The 27,178-nt window shown below is 49.0% G+C and overlaps 19 non-coding genes across 19 annotated transcripts; 7 read left to right on the forward strand and 12 right to left on the reverse strand.

The window, feature by feature from the left end:
- Window positions 1–388: 388 nt before the first annotated feature.
- trnam-cau (transfer RNA methionine (anticodon CAU)) lies at window positions 389–460 on the reverse strand. Its single transcript has one exon. It is a non-coding gene; the product is annotated as a tRNA-Met (tRNA).
- Window positions 461–739: 279 nt separating this feature from the next.
- trnal-cag (transfer RNA leucine (anticodon CAG)) lies at window positions 740–822 on the forward strand. The gene has a single exon. It is a non-coding gene; the product is annotated as a tRNA-Leu (tRNA).
- Window positions 823–3,610: 2,788 nt separating this feature from the next.
- Window positions 3,611–3,683, reverse strand: trnak-cuu (transfer RNA lysine (anticodon CUU)). Its single transcript has one exon. It is a non-coding gene; the product is annotated as a tRNA-Lys (tRNA).
- An 821-nt stretch (window positions 3,684–4,504) lies between these two features.
- Window positions 4,505–4,576, reverse strand: trnam-cau (transfer RNA methionine (anticodon CAU)). The gene has a single exon. It is a non-coding gene; the product is annotated as a tRNA-Met (tRNA).
- A 279-nt stretch (window positions 4,577–4,855) lies between these two features.
- On the forward strand, window positions 4,856–4,938 carry trnal-cag (transfer RNA leucine (anticodon CAG)). Its single transcript has one exon. It is a non-coding gene; the product is annotated as a tRNA-Leu (tRNA).
- Window positions 4,939–7,726: 2,788 nt separating this feature from the next.
- trnak-cuu (transfer RNA lysine (anticodon CUU)) lies at window positions 7,727–7,799 on the reverse strand. The gene has a single exon. It is a non-coding gene; the product is annotated as a tRNA-Lys (tRNA).
- An 821-nt stretch (window positions 7,800–8,620) lies between these two features.
- On the reverse strand, window positions 8,621–8,692 carry trnam-cau (transfer RNA methionine (anticodon CAU)). The gene has a single exon. It is a non-coding gene; the product is annotated as a tRNA-Met (tRNA).
- A 279-nt stretch (window positions 8,693–8,971) lies between these two features.
- trnal-cag (transfer RNA leucine (anticodon CAG)) lies at window positions 8,972–9,054 on the forward strand. Its single transcript has one exon. It is a non-coding gene; the product is annotated as a tRNA-Leu (tRNA).
- A 2,788-nt stretch (window positions 9,055–11,842) lies between these two features.
- On the reverse strand, window positions 11,843–11,915 carry trnak-cuu (transfer RNA lysine (anticodon CUU)). The gene has a single exon. It is a non-coding gene; the product is annotated as a tRNA-Lys (tRNA).
- An 821-nt stretch (window positions 11,916–12,736) lies between these two features.
- trnam-cau (transfer RNA methionine (anticodon CAU)) lies at window positions 12,737–12,808 on the reverse strand. The gene has a single exon. It is a non-coding gene; the product is annotated as a tRNA-Met (tRNA).
- Window positions 12,809–13,087: 279 nt separating this feature from the next.
- On the forward strand, window positions 13,088–13,170 carry trnal-cag (transfer RNA leucine (anticodon CAG)). The gene has a single exon. It is a non-coding gene; the product is annotated as a tRNA-Leu (tRNA).
- A 3,714-nt stretch (window positions 13,171–16,884) lies between these two features.
- trnam-cau (transfer RNA methionine (anticodon CAU)) lies at window positions 16,885–16,956 on the reverse strand. Its single transcript has one exon. It is a non-coding gene; the product is annotated as a tRNA-Met (tRNA).
- A 279-nt stretch (window positions 16,957–17,235) lies between these two features.
- Window positions 17,236–17,318, forward strand: trnal-cag (transfer RNA leucine (anticodon CAG)). Its single transcript has one exon. It is a non-coding gene; the product is annotated as a tRNA-Leu (tRNA).
- Window positions 17,319–20,106: 2,788 nt separating this feature from the next.
- trnak-cuu (transfer RNA lysine (anticodon CUU)) lies at window positions 20,107–20,179 on the reverse strand. Its single transcript has one exon. It is a non-coding gene; the product is annotated as a tRNA-Lys (tRNA).
- An 821-nt stretch (window positions 20,180–21,000) lies between these two features.
- trnam-cau (transfer RNA methionine (anticodon CAU)) lies at window positions 21,001–21,072 on the reverse strand. The gene has a single exon. It is a non-coding gene; the product is annotated as a tRNA-Met (tRNA).
- Window positions 21,073–21,351: 279 nt separating this feature from the next.
- On the forward strand, window positions 21,352–21,434 carry trnal-cag (transfer RNA leucine (anticodon CAG)). Its single transcript has one exon. It is a non-coding gene; the product is annotated as a tRNA-Leu (tRNA).
- A 2,788-nt stretch (window positions 21,435–24,222) lies between these two features.
- On the reverse strand, window positions 24,223–24,295 carry trnak-cuu (transfer RNA lysine (anticodon CUU)). The gene has a single exon. It is a non-coding gene; the product is annotated as a tRNA-Lys (tRNA).
- Window positions 24,296–25,116: 821 nt separating this feature from the next.
- Window positions 25,117–25,188, reverse strand: trnam-cau (transfer RNA methionine (anticodon CAU)). The gene has a single exon. It is a non-coding gene; the product is annotated as a tRNA-Met (tRNA).
- Window positions 25,189–25,467: 279 nt separating this feature from the next.
- trnal-cag (transfer RNA leucine (anticodon CAG)) lies at window positions 25,468–25,550 on the forward strand. Its single transcript has one exon. It is a non-coding gene; the product is annotated as a tRNA-Leu (tRNA).
- The last annotated feature ends 1,628 nt before the right edge of the window (window positions 25,551–27,178 follow it).

Consider the following 27,178-nt stretch of genomic DNA (forward strand, 5'->3'; position numbering starts at 1 on the left):
TTTGCAGTGTTTTAGTGCTTTACTACTTCCAGTGTGCCTTTGAATGCTCTGCTAAGTAGAGACGTGACATAATTACTAATGCGACCGAGTGTGCTGGCTGTTCCTGGTTCGTAATGATTAACGCGAGAAATCAATATAGACATAACTGCTTCGATTTCGAGGTTCAGTTGAAGCTTTCAAAGAAACTATCAAAGACCTCAGAACAACCGAAGACACATTTGGTCATCTCCGTATTGGTGAAGATTAAAGAGTCCCGCAAGTGTCAAGCTTGCACAAACACACACGAGAGAGAAACTCAGGACAGAATTTAAAGAAAGGGAGATGCAGACTATTTGAAGGCACTTTGCTAACCCAATGGCATGCTTAGGAATCGTGCATAGGACACATGTAGCAGAGGATGGTTTCGATCCATCGACCTCTGGGTTATGGGCCCAGCACGCTTCCGCTGCGCCACTCTGCTGACGGCCTCTCTGCGTGTGGCGCACAACTGCTCTTTTTATTTCCTACATAAGTGATGAAAGAGTTGAAAGTTTCAACGACAAACGCAGACGTCACTTTGAGCGCTTGGTGTTGTAGCACAAATCATCACATGCTGCTCTACACTGGATTATAAAAGCCGACACATTTTCCAAACATTTTAATGCTGGAGTCACACTGTAGTATTAATAACAGTGCGATACTCGAGGAGCGCAGTGGGATCGCGGTGGCTCATCAGACCGCCCCGGGACAGGGGGCCCGCGTCAGGATGGCCGAGCGGTCTAAGGCGCTGCGTTCAGGTCGCAGTCTCCCCTGGAGGCGTGGGTTCGAATCCCACTCCTGACAAAAAGCTTGCTCAGTGCCGTCTCCAGTCGGGTGCAAATGGGTGAAGCAGCCTGACGCAGGGAACGTGCGCCGATAGGCGTAGGTGTATCCCCTGCCTCTTCCGATTTAGCTCGTGCTCCATAGGATGGAAGCGGATGCTCTGGCTTTTTGACTCGAATATAACCTGATCACAACAGATGGCCGTGCAGCCCAGTGCTGGTTTAAGAATGCCTCGTGTCTTCAGGCCCCTATTCCTTCAGGTTACCCCTTTGGAATAGTCGTCCGAAAAAGACGGGAAAGGAAAAGCATGTAAGCTCCCACACACTGCGTTAGCATTAGCGGTTGGAATCTGATGGGAGAAAAGCAACCTGGCTCGCCGTCAAGCAATCCATCCCTGGTCTCCCACGTGACAGGCGGGGATACGCACCACTATACTAACGAGGAGCGCTTGCTTGGCGCTTGAAGACACTTCGTCTTGCGGCTACTACTGTTTCCGGTTTCGTCTTTTCTTTTCATTCCTCCCAGAGGAGCGCATGAAAACGTTTCCATCTGCGCCATCCTCACCCCTCCAATGCTATGGTCCCTGCTCCTCCTGGTGCACTGCAAACACTCATTCAGCCGGTTCTTTCAGTTTGAATAATTAGGTCTTCAAAGGCTGGAAGTAGGGCGCAAGACATGCCAATGCCAAAAGCGTGGCTGTGTGCTTCCAGCTGTGAAATGTCACTGGTGGATGTTGAAGACATTACTTCCAAGGCAGCAGGTCCAAGCGATTTAGCGTTTGTACAAGAAGCAGGAAGAGAGAAACGGCACTCTGCCTTTTTCTGGGCAGGCCGAAGCGACAGGAGAAGGGCGCCGTAGTGGGCAGGATTCGAGCCGACGCGGGGAGACCCCAATGGCTTTCTAGCCCATCGCCTTAACCGCTCGGACACGACTACAGGGAGCGCCGCCGCCGCCGGCTTGCAATCATTTAACACGGAGGGCGAGGCGGCGGCGGTAACCTTTTTCAATGTCGCTCTCCGCTTTCCCCCAAAAAAAGCCAAATGACATGCTAGCACTCGGACACCCTTCAGAAGACTGAAGGGTGGCTTAAAGCTGGAAGGATTAGGTCTCCCCGTTCCGACGCGACAATCGAACTTCCTTAGGCAGAGAGAAAGCAACATCGAGGAGCGTCAACAAGACTTTAGAAGCTGCGCCACACGCCACTTTCAGTCGCAGTCACAGCAGTTTTAAAGGCAGGAATCGCCTTTGCGAACGCCATGAGAAACAGAACGCAAGCTCAGGTCCTGCGGTTTAACAAACAGCCACGGCTTTCATGCGACTGGACATTTCTTTTCTGGAGCGAATTCACTTTCAACTTCAAGAAATTCACACAACTTGCGAAATACGAAATACAAATCTGGCTCATCGCTGCACAAGAAATACCGCCGGCTGGCAAGAAAATGACAACGGTGTTTTTCCTTAACGAAAAACTTCCCATGGAGAAAAACAACGGCTGTGCGTCTCTGTCGGCTTGATTCAGTTTAATGCAAGTATTCATTCTCCTCCTGGAAAATACAGCTTGCGAAAGATGAAATACAATTCTTGGCTTTTCTGGGTGAGTGCAGAAGAAATCCTGCCGGCTGGCAGAAGAATTCCAGCCTTTTTTACTCTTTAACCAGAAACTTGCGAATGATACAAAGCAAGCGGGGTGCGTTTCTGTGCAGCTGTTAACTGAACAGCTGCTGCTTCAAGCCCACCCAGGGCTCATTCCGATTTCAACATCATGCCCCCTGAAGGTAGACTGGATTTCTTTGCGAAGCATTCACCTTTTGGACGTTTCAGGAAAGGTGCGTGTCGATGCCAGACTTGAAAAGCTTTCCATACAAAGAAACAACATAGTGCTTTTGATTGATGGGAAACGGCAAGAGCGGTTTGAGCAGCTCCGGCCTCTCAACCGCTTTACAATGTGATCGGCACCTCGGTAGCCAGTTTAGAAGGCTGAAAAGGATGCTGGAAGCACAGCGACGTTCTAAAACCAGCGCTTGAAAAGCATCTGCATACATAAAATGTCCATTTCCCCAAAGCTGAATCTGCATCTTCAGAAGATTGTCAGCTATACATTTTCGTTCTTTGTTTCCTTTTTTTACGACAAGCTTTCGAGAAATGAACTGTCTATTGTGATGAAGGCTGCATTAGAAATTGTGCATCTAGCTTAGTTCAATGAAATCGGGAGGTGCACCTGTCTCAAGCGGATGGCTCTTTGCAGGCACACTACGGAAACCTGCGGGCGCAAGTTGGGAGAAGTGACTCTTGCAGAGTGTTGAGCTTCGAGAAGAGGGCTCCGCTCAGGAAGGTATTTCCACATGTTGAAGAGTCGCTTTTCGCCCTTTCTTTCCCACATTTTTCCAGTGCGGTTATTGATCGCGTTCAAAATGTTTTCCCAACGTACGTGTTACCTGCAAAATCACAGTGAAACTGTTATGCCGAAAAGATTCCTAATAGTTATTGTATTAGAATAGCTCTCCAATTTCTTAGCCTTCGTACACGCAATGTTTAAGGAAACGCTAGAGTAAATGAAACTGTAAATAGACAGGAGCTCTTCTTAGTTTTCATACAAGTTATGATGGCTGCAGCTCCTATCTGCGTCCGGGTGACCGGAGCCAAGGGATTATCTGCGGAACCTTTGATTTATCTCTCGGGCAAGGAGCTAGATACGCCCTTTTCATCTCGGTTTGATCACACCTGTGCATTAAAACGCAGTGCTCGGTACCATCGAGGTGTAAGAGGTTCAAGGATGAGCGGGAAACTTTGTTAATAAGGAGACGGGCACCGCCCAACGTGGGGCTCGAACCCACGACCCTGAGATTAAGAGTCTCATGCTCTACCGACTGAGCTAGCCGGGCGCCGGTGGAGCTGGTGGTTAACTTGTCCCTGTTGACGGCAATTTGACAAGGTATACTTCCTGGCTTTTCATCATGTGCTGACCGGATTCGAGAGTAGCACACCCTGTTCTTTGTTGATTACTGTACCTCCAGCAGCGCAAATGTCAGTAATCATTGAAATGTACGACCTACAATCTCCTCAGCATGCCCGCGTGGACTCCTCAGTGATCATCCTTCTACGTTCTGCTGTAGTTTTCATGCAAGTGAAAACCGTGCTCCAAATAACAGCGGCACAGTTGTATCCTGCGGTAAGCATTCTTCTAATTCCATCGTTTTGCTCCAGGTAAAAGGTAGCGCATCATAGTGTTGATATTCCAAGGTTTCAGAGTCCGTATTGGATGGCTTGGATGCAGACATCGCTCAGAGCTCCCAGTATGATTTTCCCGAGTTCAGTTTTGCAGTGTTTTAGTGCTTTACTACTTCCAGTGTGCCTTTGAATGCTCTGCTAAGTAGAGACGTGACATAATTACTAATGCGACCGAGTGTGCTGGCTGTTCCTGGTTCGTAATGATTAACGCGAGAAATCAATATAGACATAACTGCTTCGATTTCGAGGTTCAGTTGAAGCTTTCAAAGAAACTATCAAAGACCTCAGAACAACCGAAGACACATTTGGTCATCTCCGTATTGGTGAAGATTAAAGAGTCCCGCAAGTGTCAAGCTTGCACAAACACACACGAGAGAGAAACTCAGGACAGAATTTAAAGAAAGGGAGATGCAGACTATTTGAAGGCACTTTGCTAACCCAATGGCATGCTTAGGAATCGTGCATAGGACACATGTAGCAGAGGATGGTTTCGATCCATCGACCTCTGGGTTATGGGCCCAGCACGCTTCCGCTGCGCCACTCTGCTGACGGCCTCTCTGCGTGTGGCGCACAACTGCTCTTTTTATTTCCTACATAAGTGATGAAAGAGTTGAAAGTTTCAACGACAAACGCAGACGTCACTTTGAGCGCTTGGTGTTGTAGCACAAATCATCACATGCTGCTCTACACTGGATTATAAAAGCCGACACATTTTCCAAACATTTTAATGCTGGAGTCACACTGTAGTATTAATAACAGTGCGATACTCGAGGAGCGCAGTGGGATCGCGGTGGCTCATCAGACCGCCCCGGGACAGGGGGCCCGCGTCAGGATGGCCGAGCGGTCTAAGGCGCTGCGTTCAGGTCGCAGTCTCCCCTGGAGGCGTGGGTTCGAATCCCACTCCTGACAAAAAGCTTGCTCAGTGCCGTCTCCAGTCGGGTGCAAATGGGTGAAGCAGCCTGACGCAGGGAACGTGCGCCGATAGGCGTAGGTGTATCCCCTGCCTCTTCCGATTTAGCTCGTGCTCCATAGGATGGAAGCGGATGCTCTGGCTTTTTGACTCGAATATAACCTGATCACAACAGATGGCCGTGCAGCCCAGTGCTGGTTTAAGAATGCCTCGTGTCTTCAGGCCCCTATTCCTTCAGGTTACCCCTTTGGAATAGTCGTCCGAAAAAGACGGGAAAGGAAAAGCATGTAAGCTCCCACACACTGCGTTAGCATTAGCGGTTGGAATCTGATGGGAGAAAAGCAACCTGGCTCGCCGTCAAGCAATCCATCCCTGGTCTCCCACGTGACAGGCGGGGATACGCACCACTATACTAACGAGGAGCGCTTGCTTGGCGCTTGAAGACACTTCGTCTTGCGGCTACTACTGTTTCCGGTTTCGTCTTTTCTTTTCATTCCTCCCAGAGGAGCGCATGAAAACGTTTCCATCTGCGCCATCCTCACCCCTCCAATGCTATGGTCCCTGCTCCTCCTGGTGCACTGCAAACACTCATTCAGCCGGTTCTTTCAGTTTGAATAATTAGGTCTTCAAAGGCTGGAAGTAGGGCGCAAGACATGCCAATGCCAAAAGCGTGGCTGTGTGCTTCCAGCTGTGAAATGTCACTGGTGGATGTTGAAGACATTACTTCCAAGGCAGCAGGTCCAAGCGATTTAGCGTTTGTACAAGAAGCAGGAAGAGAGAAACGGCACTCTGCCTTTTTCTGGGCAGGCCGAAGCGACAGGAGAAGGGCGCCGTAGTGGGCAGGATTCGAGCCGACGCGGGGAGACCCCAATGGCTTTCTAGCCCATCGCCTTAACCGCTCGGACACGACTACAGGGAGCGCCGCCGCCGCCGGCTTGCAATCATTTAACACGGAGGGCGAGGCGGCGGCGGTAACCTTTTTCAATGTCGCTCTCCGCTTCCCCCCAAAAAAAGCCAAATGACATGCTAGCACTCGGACACCCTTCAGAAGACTGAAGGGTGGCTTAAAGCTGGAAGGATTAGGTCTCCCCGTTCCGACGCGACAATCGAACTTCCTTAGGCAGAGAGAAAGCAACATCGAGGAGCGTCAACAAGACTTTAGAAGCTGCGCCACACGCCACTTTCAGTCGCAGTCACAGCAGTTTTAAAGGCAGGAATCGCCTTTGCGAACGCCATGAGAAACAGAACGCAAGCTCAGGTCCTGCGGTTTAACAAACAGCCACGGCTTTCATGCGACTGGACATTTCTTTTCTGGAGCGAATTCACTTTCAACTTCAAGAAATTCACACAACTTGCGAAATACGAAATACAAATCTGGCTCATCGCTGCACAAGAAATACCGCCGGCTGGCAAGAAAATGACAACGGTGTTTTTCCTTAACGAAAAACTTCCCATGGAGAAAAACAACGGCTGTGCGTCTCTGTCGGCTTGATTCAGTTTAATGCAAGTATTCATTCTCCTCCTGGAAAATACAGCTTGCGAAAGATGAAATACAATTCTTGGCTTTTCTGGGTGAGTGCAGAAGAAATCCTGCCGGCTGGCAGAAGAATTCCAGCCTTTTTTACTCTTTAACCACAAACTTGCGAATGATACAAAGCAAGCGGGGTGCGTTTCTGTGCAGCTGTTAACTGAACAGCTGCTGCTTCAAGCCCACCCAGGGCTCATTCCGATTTCAACATCATGCCCCCTGAAGGTAGACTGGATTTCTTTGCGAAGCATTCACCTTTTGGACGTTTCAGGAAAGGTGCGTGTCGATGCCAGACTTGAAAAGCTTTCCATACAAAGAAACAACATAGTGCTTTTGATTGATGGGAAACGGCAAGAGCGGTTTGAGCAGCTCCGGCCTCTCAACCGCTTTACAATGTGATCGGCACCTCGGTAGCCAGTTTAGAAGGCTGAAAAGGATGCTGGAAGCACAGCGACGTTCTAAAACCAGCGCTTGAAAAGCATCTGCATACATAAAATGTCCATTTCCCCAAAGCTGAATCTGCATCTTCAGAAGATTGTCAGCTATACGTTTTCGTTCTTTGTTTCCTTTTTTTACGACAAGCTTTCGAGAAATGAACTGTCTATTGTGATGAAGGCTGCATTAGAAATTGTGCATCTAGCTTAGTTCAATGAAATCGGGAGGTGCACCTGTCTCAAGCGGATGGCTCTTTGCAGGCACACTACGGAAACCTGCGGGCGCAAGTTGGGAGAAGTGACTCTTGCAGAGTGTTGAGCTTCGAGAAGAGGGCTCCGCTCAGGAAGGTATTTCCACATGTTGAAGAGTCGCTTTTCGCCCTTTCTTTCCCACATTTTTCCAGTGCGGTTATTGATCGCGTTCAAAATGTTTTCCCAACGTACGTGTTACCTGCAAAATCACAGTGAAACTGTTATGCCGAAAAGATTCCTAATAGTTATTGTATTAGAATAGCTCTCCAATTTCTTAGCCTTCGTACACGCAATGTTTAAGGAAACGCTAGAGTAAATGAAACTGTAAATAGACAGGAGCTCTTCTTAGTTTTCATACAAGTTATGATGGCTGCAGCTCCTATCTGCGTCCGGGTGACCGGAGCCAAGGGATTATCTGCGGAACCTTTGATTTATCTCTCGGGCAAGGAGCTAGATACGCCCTTTTCATCTCGGTTTGATCACACCTGTGCATTAAAACGCAGTGCTCGGTACCATCGAGGTGTAAGAGGTTCAAGGATGAGCGGGAAACTTTGTTAATAAGGAGACGGGCACCGCCCAACGTGGGGCTCGAACCCACGACCCTGAGATTAAGAGTCTCATGCTCTACCGACTGAGCTAGCCGGGCGCCGGTGGAGCTGGTGGTTAACTTGTCCCTGTTGACGGCAATTTGACAAGGTATACTTCCTGGCTTTTCATCATGTGCTGACCGGATTCGAGAGTAGCACACCCTGTTCTTTGTTGATTACTGTACCTCCAGCAGCGCAAATGTCAGTAATCATTGAAATGTACGACCTACAATCTCCTCAGCATGCCCGCGTGGACTCCTCAGTGATCATCCTTCTACGTTCTGCTGTAGTTTTCATGCAAGTGAAAACCGTGCTCCAAATAACAGCGGCACAGTTGTATCCTGCGGTAAGCATTCTTCTAATTCCATCGTTTTGCTCCAGGTAAAAGGTAGCGCATCATAGTGTTGATATTCCAAGGTTTCAGAGTCCGTATTGGATGGCTTGGATGCAGACATCGCTCAGAGCTCCCAGTATGATTTTCCCGAGTTCAGTTTTGCAGTGTTTTAGTGCTTTACTACTTCCAGTGTGCCTTTGAATGCTCTGCTAAGTAGAGACGTGACATAATTACTAATGCGACCGAGTGTGCTGGCTGTTCCTGGTTCGTAATGATTAACGCGAGAAATCAATATAGACATAACTGCTTCGATTTCGAGGTTCAGTTGAAGCTTTCAAAGAAACTATCAAAGACCTCAGAACAACCGAAGACACATTTGGTCATCTCCGTATTGGTGAAGATTAAAGAGTCCCGCAAGTGTCAAGCTTGCACAAACACACACGAGAGAGAAACTCAGGACAGAATTTAAAGAAAGGGAGATGCAGACTATTTGAAGGCACTTTGCTAACCCAATGGCATGCTTAGGAATCGTGCATAGGACACATGTAGCAGAGGATGGTTTCGATCCATCGACCTCTGGGTTATGGGCCCAGCACGCTTCCACTGCGCCACTCTGCTGACGGCCTCTCTGCGTGTGGCGCACAACTGCTCTTTTTATTTCCTACATAAGTGATGAAAGAGTTGAAAGTTTCAACGACAAACGCAGACGTCACTTTGAGCGCTTGGTGTTGTAGCACAAATCATCACATGCTGCTCTACACTGGATTATAAAAGCCGACACATTTTCCAAACATTTTAATGCTGGAGTCACACTGTAGTATTAATAACAGTGCGATACTCGAGGAGCGCAGTGGGATCGCGGTGGCTCATCAGACCGCCCCGGGACGGGGGGCCCACGTCAGGATGGCCGAGCGGTCTAAGGCGCTGCGTTCAGGTCGCAGTCTCCCCTGGAGGCGTGGGTTCGAATCCCACTCCTGACAAAAAGCTTGCTCAGTGCCGTCTCCAGTCGGGTGCAAATGGGTGAAGCAGCCTGACGCAGGGAACGTGCGCCGATAGGCGTAGGTGTATCCCCTGCCTCTTCCGATTTAGCTCGTGCTCCATAGGATGGAAGCGGATGCTCTGGCTTTTTGACTCGAATATAACCTGATCACAACAGATGGCCGTGCAGCCCAGTGCTGGTTTAAGAATGCCTCGTGTCTTCAGGCCCCTATTCCTTCAGGTTACCCCTTTGGAATAGTCGTCCGAAAAAGACGGGAAAGGAAAAGCATGTAAGCTCCCACACACTGCGTTAGCATTAGCGGTTGGAATCTGATGGGAGAAAAGCAACCTGGCTCGCCGTCAAGCAATCCATCCCTGGTCTCCCACGTGACAGGCGGGGATACGCACCACTATACTAACGAGGAGCGCTTGCTTGGCGCTTGAAGACACTTCGTCTTGCGGCTACTACTGTTTCCGGTTTCGTCTTTTCTTTTCATTCCTCCCAGAGGAGCGCATGAAAACGTTTCCATCTGCGCCATCCTCACCCCTCCAATGCTATGGTCCCTGCTCCTCCTGGTGCACTGCAAACACTCATTCAGCCGGTTCTTTCAGTTTGAATAATTAGGTCTTCAAAGGCTGGAAGTAGGGCGCAAGACATGCCAATGCCAAAAGCGTGGCTGTGTGCTTCCAGCTGTGAAATGTCACTGGTGGATGTTGAAGACATTACTTCCAAGGCAGCAGGTCCAAGCGATTTAGCGTTTGTACAAGAAGCAGGAAGAGAGAAACGGCACTCTGCCTTTTTCTGGGCAGGCCGAAGCGACAGGAGAAGGGCGCCGTAGTGGGCAGGATTCGAGCCGACGCGGGGAGACCCCAATGGCTTTCTAGCCCATCGCCTTAACCGCTCGGACACGACTACAGGGAGCGCCGCCGCCGCCGGCTTGCAATCATTTAACACGGAGGGCGAGGCGGCGGCGGTAACCTTTTTCAATGTCGCTCTCCGCTTCCCCCCAAAAAAAGCCAAATGACATGCTAGCACTCGGACACCCTTCAGAAGACTGAAGGGTGGCTTAAAGCTGGAAGGATTAGGTCTCCCCGTTCCGACGCGACAATCGAACTTCCTTAGGCAGAGAGAAAGCAACATCGAGGAGCGTCAACAAGACTTTAGAAGCTGCGCCACACGCCACTTTCAGTCGCAGTCACAGCAGTTTTAAAGGCAGGAATCGCCTTTGCGAACGCCATGAGAAACAGAACGCAAGCTCAGGTCCTGCGGTTTAACAAACAGCCACGGCTTTCATGCGACTGGACATTTCTTTTCTGGAGCGAATTAACTTTCAACTTCAAGAAATTCACACAACTTGCGAAATACGAAATACAAATCTGGCTCATCGCTGCACAAGAAATACCGCCGGCTGGCAAGAAAATGACAACGGTGTTTTTCCTTAACGAAAAACTTCCCATGGAGAAAAACAACGGCTGTGCGTCTCTGTCGGCTTGATTCAGTTTAATGCAAGTATTCATTCTCCTCCTGGAAAATACAGCTTGCGAAAGATGAAATACAATTCTTGGCTTTTCTGGGTGAGTGCAGAAGAAATCCTGCCGGCTGGCAGAAGAATTCCAGCCTTTTTTACTCTTTAACCACAAACTTGCGAATGATACAAAGCAAGCGGGGTGCGTTTCTGTGCAGCTGTTAACTGAACAGCTGCTGCTTCAAGCCCACCCAGGGCTCATTCCGATTTCAACATCATGCCCCCTGAAGGTAGACTGGATTTCTTTGCGAAGCATTCACCTTTTGGACGTTTCAGGAAAGGTGCGTGTCGATGCCAGACTTGAAAAGCTTTCCATACAAAGAAACAACATAGTGCTTTTGATTGATGGGAAACGGCAAGAGCGGTTTGAGCAGCTCCGGCCTCTCAACCGCTTTACAATGTGATCGGCACCTCGGTAGCCAGTTTAGAAGGCTGAAAAGGATGCTGGAAGCACAGCGACGTTCTAAAACCAGCGCTTGAAAAGCATCTGCATACATAAAATGTCCATTTCCCCAAAGCTGAATCTGCATCTTCAGAAGATTGTCAGCTATACGTTTTCGTTCTTTGTTTCCTTTTTTTACGACAAGCTTTCGAGAAATGAACTGTCTATTGTGATGAAGGCTGCATTAGAAATTGTGCATCTAGCTTAGTTCAATGAAATCGGGAGGTGCACCTGTCTCAAGCGGATGGCTCTTTGCAGGCACACTACGGAAACCTGCGGGCGCAAGTTGGGAGAAGTGACTCTTGCAGAGTGTTGAGCTTCGAGAAGAGGGCTCCGCTCAGGAAGGTATTTCCACATGTTGAAGAGTCGCTTTTCGCCCTTTCTTTCCCACATTTTTCCAGTGCGGTTATTGATCGCGTTCAAAATGTTTTCCCAACGTACGTGTTACCTGCAAAATCACAGTGAAACTGTTATACCGAAAAGATTCCTAATAGTTATTGTATTAGAATAGCTCTCCAATTTCTTAGCCTTCGTACACGCAATGTTTAAGGAAACGCTAGAGTAAATGAAACTGTAAATAGACAGGAGCTCTTCTTAGTTTTCATACAAGTTATGATGGCTGCAGCTCCTATCTGCGTCCGGGTGACCGTAGCCAAGGGATTATCTGCGGAACCTTTGATTTATCTCTCGGGCAAGGAGCTAGATACGCCCTTTTCATCTCGGTTTGATCACACCTGTGCATTAAAACGCAGTGCTCGGTACCATCGAGGTGTAAGAGGTTCAAGGATGAGCGGGAAACTTTGTTAATAAGGAGACGGGCACCGCCCAACGTGGGGCTCGAACCCACGACCCTGAGATTAAGAGTCTCATGCTCTACCGACTGAGCTAGCCGGGCGCCGGTGGAGCTGGTGGTTAACTTGTCCCTGTTGACGGCAATTTGACAAGGTATACTTCCTGGCTTTTCATCATGTGCTGACCGGATTCGAGAGTAGCACACCCTGTTCTTTGTTGATTACTGTACCTCCAGCAGCGCAAATGTCAGTAATCATTGAAATGTACGACCTACAATCTCCTCAGCATGCCCGCGTGGACTCCTCAGTGATCATCCTTCTACGTTCTGCTGTAGTTTTCATGCAAGTGAAAACCGTGCTCCAAATAACAGCGGCACAGTTGTATCCTGCGGTAAGCATTCTTCTAATTCCATCGTTTTGCTCCAGGTAAAAGGTAGCGCATCATAGTGTTGATATTCCAAGGTTTCAGAGTCCGTATTGGATGGCTTGGATGCAGACATCGCTCAGAGCTCCCAGTATGATTTTCCCGAGTTCAGTTTTGCAGTGTTTTAGTGCTTTACTACTTCCAGTGTGCCTTTGAATGCTCTGCTAAGTAGAGACGTGACATAATTACTAATGCGACCGAGTGTGCTGGCTGTTCCTGGTTCGTAATGATTAACGCGAGAAATCAATATAGACATAACTGCTTCGATTTCGAGGTTCAGTTGAAGCTTTCAAAGAAACTATCAAAGACCTCAGAACAACCGAAGACACATTTGGTCATCTCCGTATTGGTGAAGATTAAAGAGTCCCGCAAGTGTCAAGCTTGCACAAACACACACGAGAGAGAAACTCAGGACAGAATTTAAAGAAAGGGAGATGCAGACTATTTGAAGGCACTTTGCTAACCCAATGGCATGCTTAGGAATCGTGCATAGGACACATGTAGCAGAGGATGGTTTCGATCCATCGACCTCTGGGTTATGGGCCCAGCACGCTTCCGCTGCGCCACTCTGCTGACGGCCTCTCTGCGTGTGGCGCACAACTGCTCTTTTTATTTCCTACATAAGTGATGAAAGAGTTGAAAGTTTCAACGACAAACGCAGACGTCACTTTGAGCGCTTGGTGTTGTAGCACAAATCATCACATGCTGCTCTACACTGGATTATAAAAGCCGACACATTTTCCAAACATTTTAATGCTGGAGTCACACTGTAGTATTAATAACAGTGCGATACTCGAGGAGCGCAGTGGGATCGCGGTGGCTCATCAGACCGCCCCGGGACAGGGGGCCCGCGTCAGGATGGCCGAGCGGTCTAAGGCGCTGCGTTCAGGTCGCAGTCTCCCCTGGAGGCGTGGGTTCGAATCCCACTCCTGACAAAAAGCTTGCTCAGTGCCGTCTCCAGTCGGGTGCAAATGGGTGAAGCAGCCTGACGCAGGGAACGTGCGCCGATAGGCGTAGGTGTATCCCCTGCCTCTTCCGATTTAGCTCGTGCTCCATAGGATGGAAGCGGATGCTCTGGCTTTTTGACTCGAATATAACCTGATCACAACAGATGGCCGTGCAGCCCAGTGCTGGTTTAAGAATGCCTCGTGTCTTCAGGCCCCTATTCCTTCAGGTTACCCCTTTGGAATAGTCGTCCGAAAAAGACGGGAAAGGAAAAGCATGTAAGCTCCCACACACTGCGTTAGCATTAGCGGTTGGAATCTGATGGGAGAAAAGCAACCTGGCTCGCCGTCAAGCAATCCATCCCTGGTCTCCCACGTGACAGGCGGGGATACGCACCACTATACTAACGAGGAGCGCTTGCTTGGCGCTTGAAGACACTTCGTCTTGCGGCTACTACTGTTTCCGGTTTCGTCTTTTCTTTTCATTCCTCCCAGAGGAGCGCATGAAAACGTTTCCATCTGCGCCATCCTCACCCCTCCAATGCTATGGTCCCTGCTCCTCCTGGTGCACTGCAAACACTCATTCAGCCGGTTCTTTCAGTTTGAATAATTAGGTCTTCAAAGGCTGGAAGTAGGGCGCAAGACATGCCAATGCCAAAAGCGTGGCTGTGTGCTTCCAGCTGTGAAATGTCACTGGTGGATGTTGAAGACATTACTTCCAAGGCAGCAGGTCCAAGCGATTTAGCGTTTCCAAGGCAGCAGGTCCAAGCGATTTAGCGTTTGTACAAGAAGCAGGAAGAGAGAAACGGCACTCTGCCTTTTTCTGGGCAGGCCGAAGCGACAGGAGAAGGGCGCCGTAGTGGGCAGGATTCGAGCCGACGCGGGGAGACCCCAATGGCTTTCTAGCCCATCGCCTTAACCGCTCGGACACGACTACAGGGAGCGCCGCCGCCGCCGGCTTGCAATCATTTAACACGGAGGGCGAGGCGGCGGCGGTAACCTTTTTCAATGTCGCTCTCCGCTTCCCCCCAAAAAAAGCCAAATGACATGCTAGCACTCGGACACCCTTCAGAAGACTGAAGGGTGGCTTAAAGCTGGAAGGATTAGGTCTCCCCGTTCCGACGCGACAATCGAACTTCCTTAGGCAGAGAGAAAGCAACATCGAGGAGCGTCAACAAGACTTTAGAAGCTGCGCCACACGCCACTTTCAGTCGCAGTCACAGCAGTTTTAAAGGCAGGAATCGCCTTTGCGAACGCCATGAGAAACAGAACGCAAGCTCAGGTCCTGCGGTTTAACAAACAGCCACGGCTTTCATGCGACTGGACATTTCTTTTCTGGAGCGAATTCACTTTCAACTTCAAGAAATTCACACAACTTGCGAAATACGAAATACAAATCTGGCTCATCGCTGCACAAGAAATACCGCCGGCTGGCAAGAAAATGACAACGGTGTTTTTCCTTAACGAAAAACTTCCCATGGAGAAAAACAACGGCTGTGCGTCTCTGTCGGCTTGATTCAGTTTAATGCAAGTATTCATTCTCCTCCTGGAAAATACAGCTTGCGAAAGATGAAATACAATTCTTGGCTTTTCTGGGTGAGTGCAGAAGAAATCCTGCCGGCTGGCAGAAGAATTCCAGCCTTTTTTACTCTTTAACCAGAAACTTGCGAATGATACAAAGCAAGCGGGGTGCGTTTCTGTGCAGCTGTTAACTGAACAGCTGCTGCTTCAAGCCCACCCAGGGCTCATTCCGATTTCAACATCATGCCCCCTGAAGGTAGACTGGATTTCTTTGCGAAGCATTCACCTTTTGGACGTTTCAGGAAAGGTGCGTGTCGATGCCAGACTTGAAAAGCTTTCCATACAAAGAAACAACATAGTGCTTTTGATTGATGGGAAACGGCAAGAGCGGTTTGAGCAGCTCCGGCCTCTCAACCGCTTTACAATGTGATCGGCACCTCGGTAGCCAGTTTAGAAGGCTGAAAAGGATGCTGGAAGCACAGCGACGTTCTAAAACCAGCGCTTGAAAAGCATCTGCATACATAAAATGTCCATTTCCCCAAAGCTGAATCTGCATCTTCAGAAGATTGTCAGCTATACGTTTTCGTTCTTTGTTTCCTTTTTTTACGACAAGCTTTCGAGAAATGAACTGTCTATTGTGATGAAGGCTGCATTAGAAATTGTGCATCTAGCTTAGTTCAATGAAATCGGGAGGTGCACCTGTCTCAAGCGGATGGCTCTTTGCAGGCACACTACGGAAACCTGCGGGCGCAAGTTGGGAGAAGTGACTCTTGCAGAGTGTTGAGCTTCGAGAAGAGGGCTCCGCTCAGGAAGGTATTTCCACATGTTGAAGAGTCGCTTTTCGCCCTTTCTTTCCCACATTTTTCCAGTGCGGTTATTGATCGCGTTCAAAATGTTTTCCCAACGTACGTGTTACCTGCAAAATCACAGTGAAACTGTTATGCCGAAAAGATTCCTAATAGTTATTGTATTAGAATAGCTCTCCAATTTCTTAGCCTTCGTACACGCAATGTTTAAGGAAACGCTAGAGTAAATGAAACTGTAAATAGACAGGAGCTCTTCTTAGTTTTCATACAAGTTATGATGGCTGCAGCTCCTATCTGCGTCCGGGTGACCGGAGCCAAGGGATTATCTGCGGAACCTTTGATTTATCTCTCGGGCAAGGAGCTAGATACGCCCTTTTCATCTCGGTTTGATCACACCTGTGCATTAAAACGCAGTGCTCGGTACCATCGAGGTGTAAGAGGTTCAAGGATGAGCGGGAAACTTTGTTAATAAGGAGACGGGCACCGCCCAACGTGGGGCTCGAACACACGACCCTGAGATTAAGAGTCTCATGCTCTACCGACTGAGCTAGCCGGGCGCCGGTGGAGCTGGTGGTTAACTTGTCCCTGTTGACGGCAATTTGACAAGGTATACTTCCTGGCTTTTCATCATGTGCTGACCGGATTCGAGAGTAGCACACCCTGTTCTTTGTTGATTACTGTACCTCCAGCAGCGCAAATGTCAGTAATCATTGAAATGTACGACCTACAATCTCCTCAGCATGCCCGCGTGGACTCCTCAGTGATCATCCTTCTACGTTCTGCTGTAGTTTTCATGCAAGTGAAAACCGTGCTCCAAATAACAGCGGCACAGTTGTATCCTGCGGTAAGCATTCTTCTAATTCCATCGTTTTGCTCCAGGTAAAAGGTAGCGCATCATAGTGTTGATATTCCAAGGTTTCAGAGTCCGTATTGGATGGCTTGGATGCAGACATCGCTCAGAGCTCCCAGTATGATTTTCCCGAGTTCAGTTTTGCAGTGTTTTAGTGCTTTACTACTTCCAGTGTGCCTTTGAATGCTCTGCTAAGTAGAGACGTGACATAATTACTAATGCGACCGAGTGTGCTGGCTGTTCCTGGTTCGTAATGATTAACGCGAGAAATCAATATAGACATAACTGCTTCGATTTCGAGGTTCAGTTGAAGCTTTCAAAGAAACTATCAAAGACCTCAGAACAACCGAAGACACATTTGGTCATCTCCGTATTGGTGAAGATTAAAGAGTCCCGCAAGTGTCAAGCTTGCACAAACACACACGAGAGAGAAACTCAGGACAGAATTTAAAGAAAGGGAGATGCAGACTATTTGAAGGCACTTTGCTAACCCAATGGCATGCTTAGGAATCGTGCATAGGACACATGTAGCAGAGGATGGTTTCGATCCATCGACCTCTGGGTTATGGGCCCAGCACGCTTCCGCTGCGCCACTCTGCTGACGGCCTCTCTGCGTGTGGCGCACAACTGCTCTTTTTATTTCCTACATAAGTGATGAAAGAGTTGAAAGTTTCAACGACAAACGCAGACGTCACTTTGAGCGCTTGGTGTTGTAGCACAAATCATCACATGCTGCTCTACACTGGATTATAAAAGCCGACACATTTTCCAAACATTTTAATGCTGGAGTCACACTGTAGTATTAATAACAGTGCGATACTCGAGGAGCGCAGTGGGATCGCGGTGGCTCATCAGACCGCCCCGGGACAGGGGGCCCGCGTCAGGATGGCCGAGCGGTCTAAGGCGCTGCGTTCAGGTCGCAGTCTCCCCTGGAGGCGTGGGTTCGAATCCCACTCCTGACAAAAAGCTTGCTCAGTGCCGTCTCCAGTCGGGTGCAAATGGGTGAAGCAGCCTGACGCAGGGAACGTGCGCCGATAGGCGTAGGTGTATCCCCTGCCTCTTCCGATTTAGCTCGTGCTCCATAGGATGGAAGCGGATGCTCTGGCTTTTTGACTCGAATATAACCTGATCACAACAGATGGCCGTGCAGCCCAGTGCTGGTTTAAGAATGCCTCGTGTCTTCAGGCCCCTATTCCTTCAGGTTACCCCTTTGGAATAGTCGTCCGAAAAAGACGGGAAAGGAAAAGCATGTAAGCTCCCACACACTGCGTTAGCATTAGCGGTTGGAATCTGATGGGAGAAAAGCAACCTGGCTCGCCGTCAAGCAATCCATCCCTGGTCTCCCACGTGACAGGCGGGGATACGCACCACTATACTAACGAGGAGCGCTTGCTTGGCGCTTGAAGACACTTCGTCTTGCGGCTACTACTGTTTCCGGTTTCGTCTTTTCTTTTCATTCCTCCCAGAGGAGCGCATGAAAACGTTTCCATCTGCGCCATCCTCACCCCTCCAATGCTATGGTCCCTGCTCCTCCTGGTGCACTGCAAACACTCATTCAGCCGGTTCTTTCAGTTTGAATAATTAGGTCTTCAAAGGCTGGAAGTAGGGCGCAAGACATGCCAATGCCAAAAGCGTGGCTGTGTGCTTCCAGCTGTGAAATGTCACTGGTGGATGTTGAAGACATTACTTCCAAGGCAGCAGGTCCAAGCGATTTAGCGTTTGTACAAGAAGCAGGAAGAGAGAAACGGCACTCTGCCTTTTTCTGGGCAGGCCGAAGCGACAGGAGAAGGGCGCCGTAGTGGGCAGGATTCGAGCCGACGCGGGGAGACCCCAATGGCTTTCTAGCCCATCGCCTTAACCGCTCGGACACGACTACAGGGAGCGCCGCCGCCGCCGGCTTGCAATCATTTAACACGGAGGGCGAGGCGGCGGCGGTAACCTTTTTCAATGTCGCTCTCCGCTTCCCCCCAAAAAAAGCCAAATGACATGCTAGCACTCGGACACCCTTCAGAAGACTGAAGGGTGGCTTAAAGCTGGAAGGATTAGGTCTCCCCGTTCCGACGCGACAATCGAACTTCCTTAGGCAGAGAGAAAGCAACATCGAGGAGCGTCAACAAGACTTTAGAAGCTGCGCCACACGCCACTTTCAGTCGCAGTCACAGCAGTTTTAAAGGCAGGAATCGCCTTTGCGAACGCCATGAGAAACAGAACGCAAGCTCAGGTCCTGCGGTTTAACAAACAGCCACGGCTTTCATGCGACTGGACATTTCTTTTCTGGAGCGAATTCACTTTCAACTTCAAGAAATTCACACAACTTGCGAAATACGAAATACAAATCTGGCTCATCGCTGCACAAGAAATACCGCCGGCTGGCAAGAAAATGACAACGGTGTTTTTCCTTAACGAAAAACTTCCCATGGAGAAAAACAACGGCTGTGCGTCTCTGTCGGCTTGATTCAGTTTAATGCAAGTATTCATTCTCCTCCTGGAAAATACAGCTTGCGAAAGATGAAATACAATTCTTGGCTTTTCTGGGTGAGTGCAGAAGAAATCCTGCCGGCTGGCAGAAGAATTCCAGCCTTTTTTACTCTTTAACCAGAAACTTGCGAATGATACAAAGCAAGCGGGGTGCGTTTCTGTGCAGCTGTTAACTGAACAGCTGCTGCTTCAAGCCCACCCAGGGCTCATTCCGATTTCAACATCATGCCCCCTGAAGGTAGACTGGATTTCTTTGCGAAGCATTCACCTTTTGGACGTTTCAGGAAAGGTGCGTGTCGATGCCAGACTTGAAAAGCTTTCCATACAAAGAAACAACATAGTGCTTTTGATTGATGGGAAACGGCAAGAGCGGTTTGAGCAGCTCCGGCCTCTCAACCGCTTTACAATGTGATCGGCACCTCGGTAGCCAGTTTAGAAGGCTGAAAAGGATGCTGGAAGCACAGCGACGTTCTAAAACCAGCGCTTGAAAAGCATCTGCATACATAAAATGTCCATTTCCCCAAAGCTGAATCTGCATCTTCAGAAGATTGTCAGCTATACGTTTTCGTTCTTTGTTTCCTTTTTTTACGACAAGCTTTCGAGAAATGAACTGTCTATTGTGATGAAGGCTGCATTAGAAATTGTGCATCTAGCTTAGTTCAATGAAATCGGGAGGTGCACCTGTCTCAAGCGGATGGCTCTTTGCAGGCACACTACGGAAACCTGCGGGCGCAAGTTGGGAGAAGTGACTCTTGCAGAGTGTTGAGCTTCGAGAAGAGGGCTCCGCTCAGGAAGATATTTCCACATGTTGAAGAGTCGCTTTTCGCCCTTTCTTTCCCACATTTTTCCAGTGCGGTTATTGATCGCGTTCAAAATGTTTTCCCAACGTACGTGTTACCTGCAAAATCACAGTGAAACTGTTATGCCGAAAAGATTCCTAATAGTTATTGTATTAGAATAGCTCTCCAATTTCTTAGCCTTCGTACACGCAATGTTTAAGGAAACGCTAGAGTAAATGAAACTGTAAATAGACAGGAGCTCTTCTTAGTTTTCATACAAGTTATGATGGCTGCAGCTCCTATCTGCGTCCGGGTGACCGGAGCCAAGGGATTATCTGCGGAACCTTTGATTTATCTCTCGGGCAAGGAGCTAGATACGCCCTTTTCATCTCGGTTTGATCACACCTGTGCATTAAAACGCAGTGCTCGGTACCATCGAGGTGTAAGAGGTTCAAGGATGAGCGGGAAACTTTGTTAATAAGGAGACGGGCACCGCCCAACGTGGGGCTCGAACCCACGACCCTGAGATTAAGAGTCTCATGCTCTACCGACTGAGCTAGCCGGGCGCCGGTGGAGCTGGTGGTTAACTTGTCCCTGTTGACGGCAATTTGACAAGGTATACTTCCTGGCTTTTCATCATGTGCTGACCGGATTCGAGAGTAGCACACCCTGTTCTTTGTTGATTACTGTACCTCCAGCAGCGCAAATGTCAGTAATCATTGAAATGTACGACCTACAATCTCCTCAGCATGCCCGCGTGGACTCCTCAGTGATCATCCTTCTACGTTCTGCTGTAGTTTTCATGCAAGTGAAAACCGTGCTCCAAATAACAGCGGCACAGTTGTATCCTGCGGTAAGCATTCTTCTAATTCCATCGTTTTGCTCCAGGTAAAAGGTAGCGCATCATAGTGTTGATATTCCAAGGTTTCAGAGTCCGTATTGGATGGCTTGGATGCAGACATCGCTCAGAGCTCCCAGTATGATTTTCCCGAGTTCAGTTTTGCAGTGTTTTAGTGCTTTACTACTTCCAGTGGGCCTTTGAATGCTCTGCTAAGTAGAGACGTGACATAATTACTAATGCGACCGAGTGTGCTGGCTGTTCCTGGTTCGTAATGATTAACGCGAGAAATCAATATAGACATAACTGCTTCGATTTCGAGGTTCAGTTGAAGCTTTCAAAGAAACTATCAAAGACCTCAGAACAACCGAAGACACATTTGGTCATCTCCGTATTGGTGAAGATTAAAGAGTCCCGCAAGTGTCAAGCTTGCACAAACACACACGAGAGAGAAACTCAGGACAGAATTTAAAGAAAGGGAGATGCAGACTATTTGAAGGCACTTTGCTAACCCAATGGCATGCTTAGGAATCGTGCATAGGACACATGTAGCAGAGGATGGTTTCGATCCATCGACCTCTGGGTTATGGGCCCAGCACGCTTCCGCTGCGCCACTCTGCTGACGGCCTCTCTGCGTGTGGCGCACAACTGCTCTTTTTATTTCCTACATAAGTGATGAAAGAGTTGAAAGTTTCAACGACAAACGCAGACGTCACTTTGAGCGCTTGGTGTTGTAGCACAAATCATCACATGCTGCTCTACACTGGATTATAAAAGCCGACACATTTTCCAAACATTTTAATGCTGGAGTCACACTGTAGTATTAATAACAGTGCGATACTCGAGGAGCGCAGTGGGATCGCGGTGGCTCATCAGACCGCCCCGGGACAGGGGGCCCGCGTCAGGATGGCCGAGCGGTCTAAGGCGCTGCGTTCAGGTCGCAGTCTCCCCTGGAGGCGTGGGTTCGAATCCCACTCCTGACAAAAAGCTTGCTCAGTGCCGTCTCCAGTCGGGTGCAAATGGGTGAAGCAGCCTGACGCAGGGAACGTGCGCCGATAGGCGTAGGTGTATCCCCTGCCTCTTCCGATTTAGCTCGTGCTCCATAGGATGGAAGCGGATGCTCTGGCTTTTTGACTCGAATATAACCTGATCACAACAGATGGCCGTGCAGCCCAGTGCTGGTTTAAGAATGCCTCGTGTCTTCAGGCCCCTATTCCTTCAGGTTACCCCTTTGGAATAGTCGTCCGAAAAAGACGGGAAAGGAAAAGCATGTAAGCTCCCACACACTGCGTTAGCATTAGCGGTTGGAATCTAATGGGAGAAAAGCAACCTGGCTCGCCGTCAAGCAATCCATCCCTGGTCTCCCACGTGACAGGCGGGGATACGCACCACTATACTAACGAGGAGCGCTTGCTTGGCGCTTGAAGACACTTCGTCTTGCGGCTACTACTGTTTCCGGTTTCGTCTTTTCTTTTCATTCCTCCCAGAGGAGCGCATGAAAACGTTTCCATCTGCGCCATCCTCACCCCTCCAATGCTATGGTCCCTGCTCCTCCTGGTGCACTGCAAACACTCATTCAGCCGGTTCTTTCAGTTTGAATAATTAGGTCTTCAAAGGCTGGAAGTAGGGCGCAAGACATGCCAATGCCAAAAGCGTGGCTGTGTGCTTCCAGCTGTGAAATGTCACTGGTGGATGTTGAAGACATTACTTCCAAGGCAGCAGGTCCAAGCGATTTAGCGTTTGTACAAGAAGCAGGAAGAGAGAAACGGCACTCTGCCTTTTTCTGGGCAGGCCGAAGCGACAGGAGAAGGGCGCCGTAGTGGGCAGGATTCGAGCCGACGCGGGGAGACCCCAATGGCTTTCTAGCCCATCGCCTTAACCGCTCGGACACGACTACAGGGAGCGCCGCCGCCGCCGGCTTGCAATCATTTAACACGGAGGGCGAGGCGGCGGCGGTAACCTTTTTCAATGTCGCTCTCCGCTTCCCCCCAAAAAAAGCCAAATGACATGCTAGCACTCGGACACCCTTCAGAAGACTGAAGGGTGGCTTAAAGCTGGAAGGATTAGGTCTCCCCGTTCCGACGCGACAATCGAACTTCCTTAGGCAGAGAGAAAGCAACATCGAGGAGCGTCAACAAGACTTTAGAAGCTGCGCCACACGCCACTTTCAGTCGCAGTCACAGCAGTTTTAAAGGCAGGAATCGCCTTTGCGAACGCCATGAGAAACAGAACGCAAGCTCAGGTCCTGCGGTTTAACAAACAGCCACGGCTTTCATGCGACTGGACATTTCTTTTCTGGAGCGAATTCACTTTCAACTTCAAGAAATTCACACAACTTGCGAAATACGAAATACAAATCTGGCTCATCGCTGCACAAGAAATACCGCCGGCTGGCAAGAAAATGACAACGGTGTTTTTCCTTAACGAAAAACTTCCCATGGAGAAAAACAACGGCTGTGCGTCTCTGTCGGCTTGATTCAGTTTAATGCAAGTATTCATTCTCCTCCTGGAAAATACAGCTTGCGAAAGATGAAATACAATTCTTGGCTTTTCTGGGTGAGTGCAGAAGAAATCCTGCCGGCTGGCAGAAGAATTCCAGCCTTTTTTACTCTTTAACCAGAAACTTGCGAATGATACAAAGCAAGCGGGGTGCGTTTCTGTGCAGCTGTTAACTGAACAGCTGCTGCTTCAAGCCCACCCAGGGCTCATTCCGATTTCAACATCATGCCCCCTGAAGGTAGACTGGATTTCTTTGCGAAGCATTCACCTTTTGGACGTTTCAGGAAAGGTGCGTGTCGATGCCAGACTTGAAAAGCTTTCCATACAAAGAAACAACATAGTGCTTTTGATTGATGGGAAACGGCAAGAGCGGTTTGAGCAGCTCCGGCCTCTCAACCGCTTTACAATGTGATCGGCACCTCGGTAGCCAGTTTAGAAGGCTGAAAAGGATGCTGGAAGCACAGCGACGTTCTAAAACCAGCGCTTGAAAAGCATCTGCATACATAAAATGTCCATTTCCCCAAAGCTGAATCTGCATCTTCAGAAGATTGTCAGCTATACGTTTTCGTTCTTTGTTTCCTTTTTTTACGACAAGCTTTCGAGAAATGAACTGTCTATTGTGATGAAGGCTGCATTAGAAATTGTGCATCTAGCTTAGTTCAATGAAATCGGGAGGTGCACCTGTCTCAAGCGGATGGCTCTTTGCAGGCACACTACGGAAACCTGCGGGCGCAAGTTGGGAGAAGTGACTCTTGCAGAGTGTTGAGCTTCGAGAAGAGGGCTCCGCTCAGGAAGATATTTCCACATGTTGAAGAGTCGCTTTTCGCCCTTTCTTTCCCACATTTTTCCAGTGCGGTTATTGATCGCGTTCAAAATGTTTTCCCAACGTACGTGTTACCTGCAAAATCACAGTGAAACTGTTATGCCGAAAAGATTCCTAATAGTTATTGTATTAGAATAGCTCTCCAATTTCTTAGCCTTCGTACACGCAATGTTTAAGGAAACGCTAGAGTAAATGAAACTGTAAATAGACAGGAGCTCTTCTTAGTTTTCATACAAGTTATGATGGCTGCAGCTCCTATCTGCGTCCGGGTGACCGGAGCCAAGGGATTATCTGCGGAACCTTTGATTTATCTCTCGGGCAAGGAGCTAGATACGCCCTTTTCATCTCGGTTTGATCACACCTGTGCATTAAAACGCAGTGCTCGGTACCATCGAGGTGTAAGAGGTTCAAGGATGAGCGGGAAACTTTGTTAATAAGGAGACGGGCACCGCCCAACGTGGGGCTCGAACCCACGACCCTGAGATTAAGAGTCTCATGCTCTACCGACTGAGCTAGCCGGGCACCGGTGGAGCTGGTGGTTAACTTGTCCCTGTTGACGGCAATTTGACAAGGTATACTTCCTGGCTTTTCATCATGTGCTGACCGGATTCGAGAGTAGCACACCCTGTTCTTTGTTGATTACTGTACCTCCAGCAGCGCAAATGTCAGTAATCATTGAAATGTACGACCTACAATCTCCTCAGCATGCCCGCGTGGACTCCTCAGTGATCATCCTTCTACGTTCTGCTGTAGTTTTCATGCAAGTGAAAACCGTGCTCCAAATAACAGCGGCACAGTTGTATCCTGCGGTAAGCATTCTTCTAATTCCATCGTTTTGCTCCAGGTAAAAGGTAGCGCATCATAGTGTTGATATTCCAAGGTTTCAGAGTCCGTATTGGATGGCTTGGATGCAGACATCGCTCAGAGCTCCCAGTATGATTTTCCCGAGTTCAGTTTTGCAGTGTTTTAGTGCTTTACTACTTCCAGTGTGCCTTTGAATGCTCTGCTAAGTAGAGACGTGACATAATTACTAATGCGACCGAGTGTGCTGGCTGTTCCTGGTTCGTAATGATTAACGCGAGAAATCAATATAGACATAACTGCTTCGATTTCGAGGTTCAGTTGAAGCTTTCAAAGAAACTATCAAAGACCTCAGAACAACCGAAGACACATTTGGTCATCTCCGTATTGGTGAAGATTAAAGAGTCCCGCAAGTGTCAAGCTTGCACAAACACACACGAGAGAGAAACTCAGGACAGAATTTAAAGAAAGGGAGATGCAGACTATTTGAAGGCACTTTGCTAACCCAATGGCATGCTTAGGAATCGTGCATAGGACACATGTAGCAGAGGATGGTTTCGATCCATCGACCTCTGGGTTATGGGCCCAGCACGCTTCCGCTGCGCCACTCTGCTGACGGCCTCTCTGCGTGTGGCGCACAACTGCTCTTTTTATTTCCTACATAAGTGATGAAAGAGTTGAAAGTTTCAACGACAAACGCAGACGTCACTTTGAGCGCTTGGTGTTGTAGCACAAATCATCACATGCTGCTCTACACTGGATTATAAAAGCCGACACATTTTCCAAACATTTTAATGCTGGAGTCACACTGTAGTATTAATAACAGTGCGATACTCGAGGAGCGCAGTGGGATCGCGGTGGCTCATCAGACCGCCCCGGGACAGGGGGCCCGCGTCAGGATGGCCGAGCGGTCTAAGGCGCTGCGTTCAGGTCGCAGTCTCCCCTGGAGGCGTGGGTTCGAATCCCACTCCTGACAAAAAGCTTGCTCAGTGCCGTCTCCAGTCGGGTGCAAATGGGTGAAGCAGCCTGACGCAGGGAACGTGCGCCGATAGGCGTAGGTGTATCCCCTGCCTCTTCCGATTTAGCTCGTGCTCCATAGGATGGAAGCGGATGCTCTGGCTTTTTGACTCGAATATAACCTGATCACAACAGATGGCCGTGCAGCCCAGTGCTGGTTTAAGAATGCCTCGTGTCTTCAGGCCCCTATTCCTTCAGGTTACCCCTTTGGAATAGTCGTCCGAAAAAGACGGGAAAGGAAAAGCATGTAAGCTCCCACACACTGCGTTAGCATTAGCGGTTGGAATCTGATGGGAGAAAAGCAACCTGGCTCGCCGTCAAGCAATCCATCCCTGGTCTCCCACGTGACAGGCGGGGATACGCACCACTATACTAACGAGGAGCGCTTGCTTGGCGCTTGAAGACACTTCGTCTTGCGGCTACTACTGTTTCCGGTTTCGTCTTTTCTTTTCATTCCTCCCAGAGGAGCGCATGAAAACGTTTCCATCTGCGCCATCCTCACCCCTCCAATGCTATGGTCCCTGCTCCTCCTGGTGCACTGCAAACACTCATTCAGCCGGTTCTTTCAGTTTGAATAATTAGGTCTTCAAAGGCTGGAAGTAGGGCGCAAGACATGCCAATGCCAAAAGCGTGGCTGTGTGCTTCCAGCTGTGAAATGTCACTGGTGGATGTTGAAGACATTACTTCCAAGGCAGCAGGTCCAAGCGATTTAGCGTTTGTACAAGAAGCAGGAAGAGAGAAACGGCACTCTGCCTTTTTCTGGGCAGGCCGAAGCGACAGGAGAAGGGCGCCGTAGTGGGCAGGATTCGAGCCGACGCGGGGAGACCCCAATGGCTTTCTAGCCCATCGCCTTAACCGCTCGGACACGACTACAGGGAGCGCCGCCGCCGCCGGCTTGCAATCATTTAACACGGAGGGCGAGGCGGCGGCGGTAACCTTTTTCAATGTCGCTCTCCGCTTCCCCCCAAAAAAAGCCAAATGACATGCTAGCACTCGGACACCCTTCAGAAGACTGAAGGGTGGCTTAAAGCTGGAAGGATTAGGTCTCCCCGTTCCGACGCGACAATCGAACTTCCTTAGGCAGAGAGAAAGCAACATCGAGGAGCGTCAACAAGACTTTAGAAGCTGCGCCACACGCCACTTTCAGTCGCAGTCACAGCAGTTTTAAAGGCAGGAATCGCCTTTGCGAACGCCATGAGAAACAGAACGCAAGCTCAGGTCCTGCGGTTTAACAAACAGCCACGGCTTTCATGCGACTGGACATTTCTTTTCTGGAGCGAATTCACTTTCAACTTCAAGAAATTCACACAACTTGCGAAATACGAAATACAAATCTGGCTCATCGCTGCACAAGAAATACCGCCGGCTGGCAAGAAAATGACAACGGTGTTTTTCCTTAACGAAAAACTTCCCATGGAGAAAAACAACGGCTGTGCGTCTCTGTCGGCTTGATTCAGTTTAATGCAAGTATTCATTCTCCTCCTGGAAAATACAGCTTGCGAAAGATGAAATACAATTCTTGGCTTTTCTGGGTGAGTGCAGAAGAAATCCTGCCGGCTGGCAGAAGAATTCCAGCCTTTTTTACTC

This window comes from Lepisosteus oculatus, unplaced genomic scaffold (assembly GCF_040954835.1).
Source record: "Lepisosteus oculatus isolate fLepOcu1 unplaced genomic scaffold, fLepOcu1.hap2 HAP2_SCAFFOLD_95, whole genome shotgun sequence".
Taxonomy (NCBI): Eukaryota; Metazoa; Chordata; class Actinopteri; order Semionotiformes; family Lepisosteidae; genus Lepisosteus; species Lepisosteus oculatus.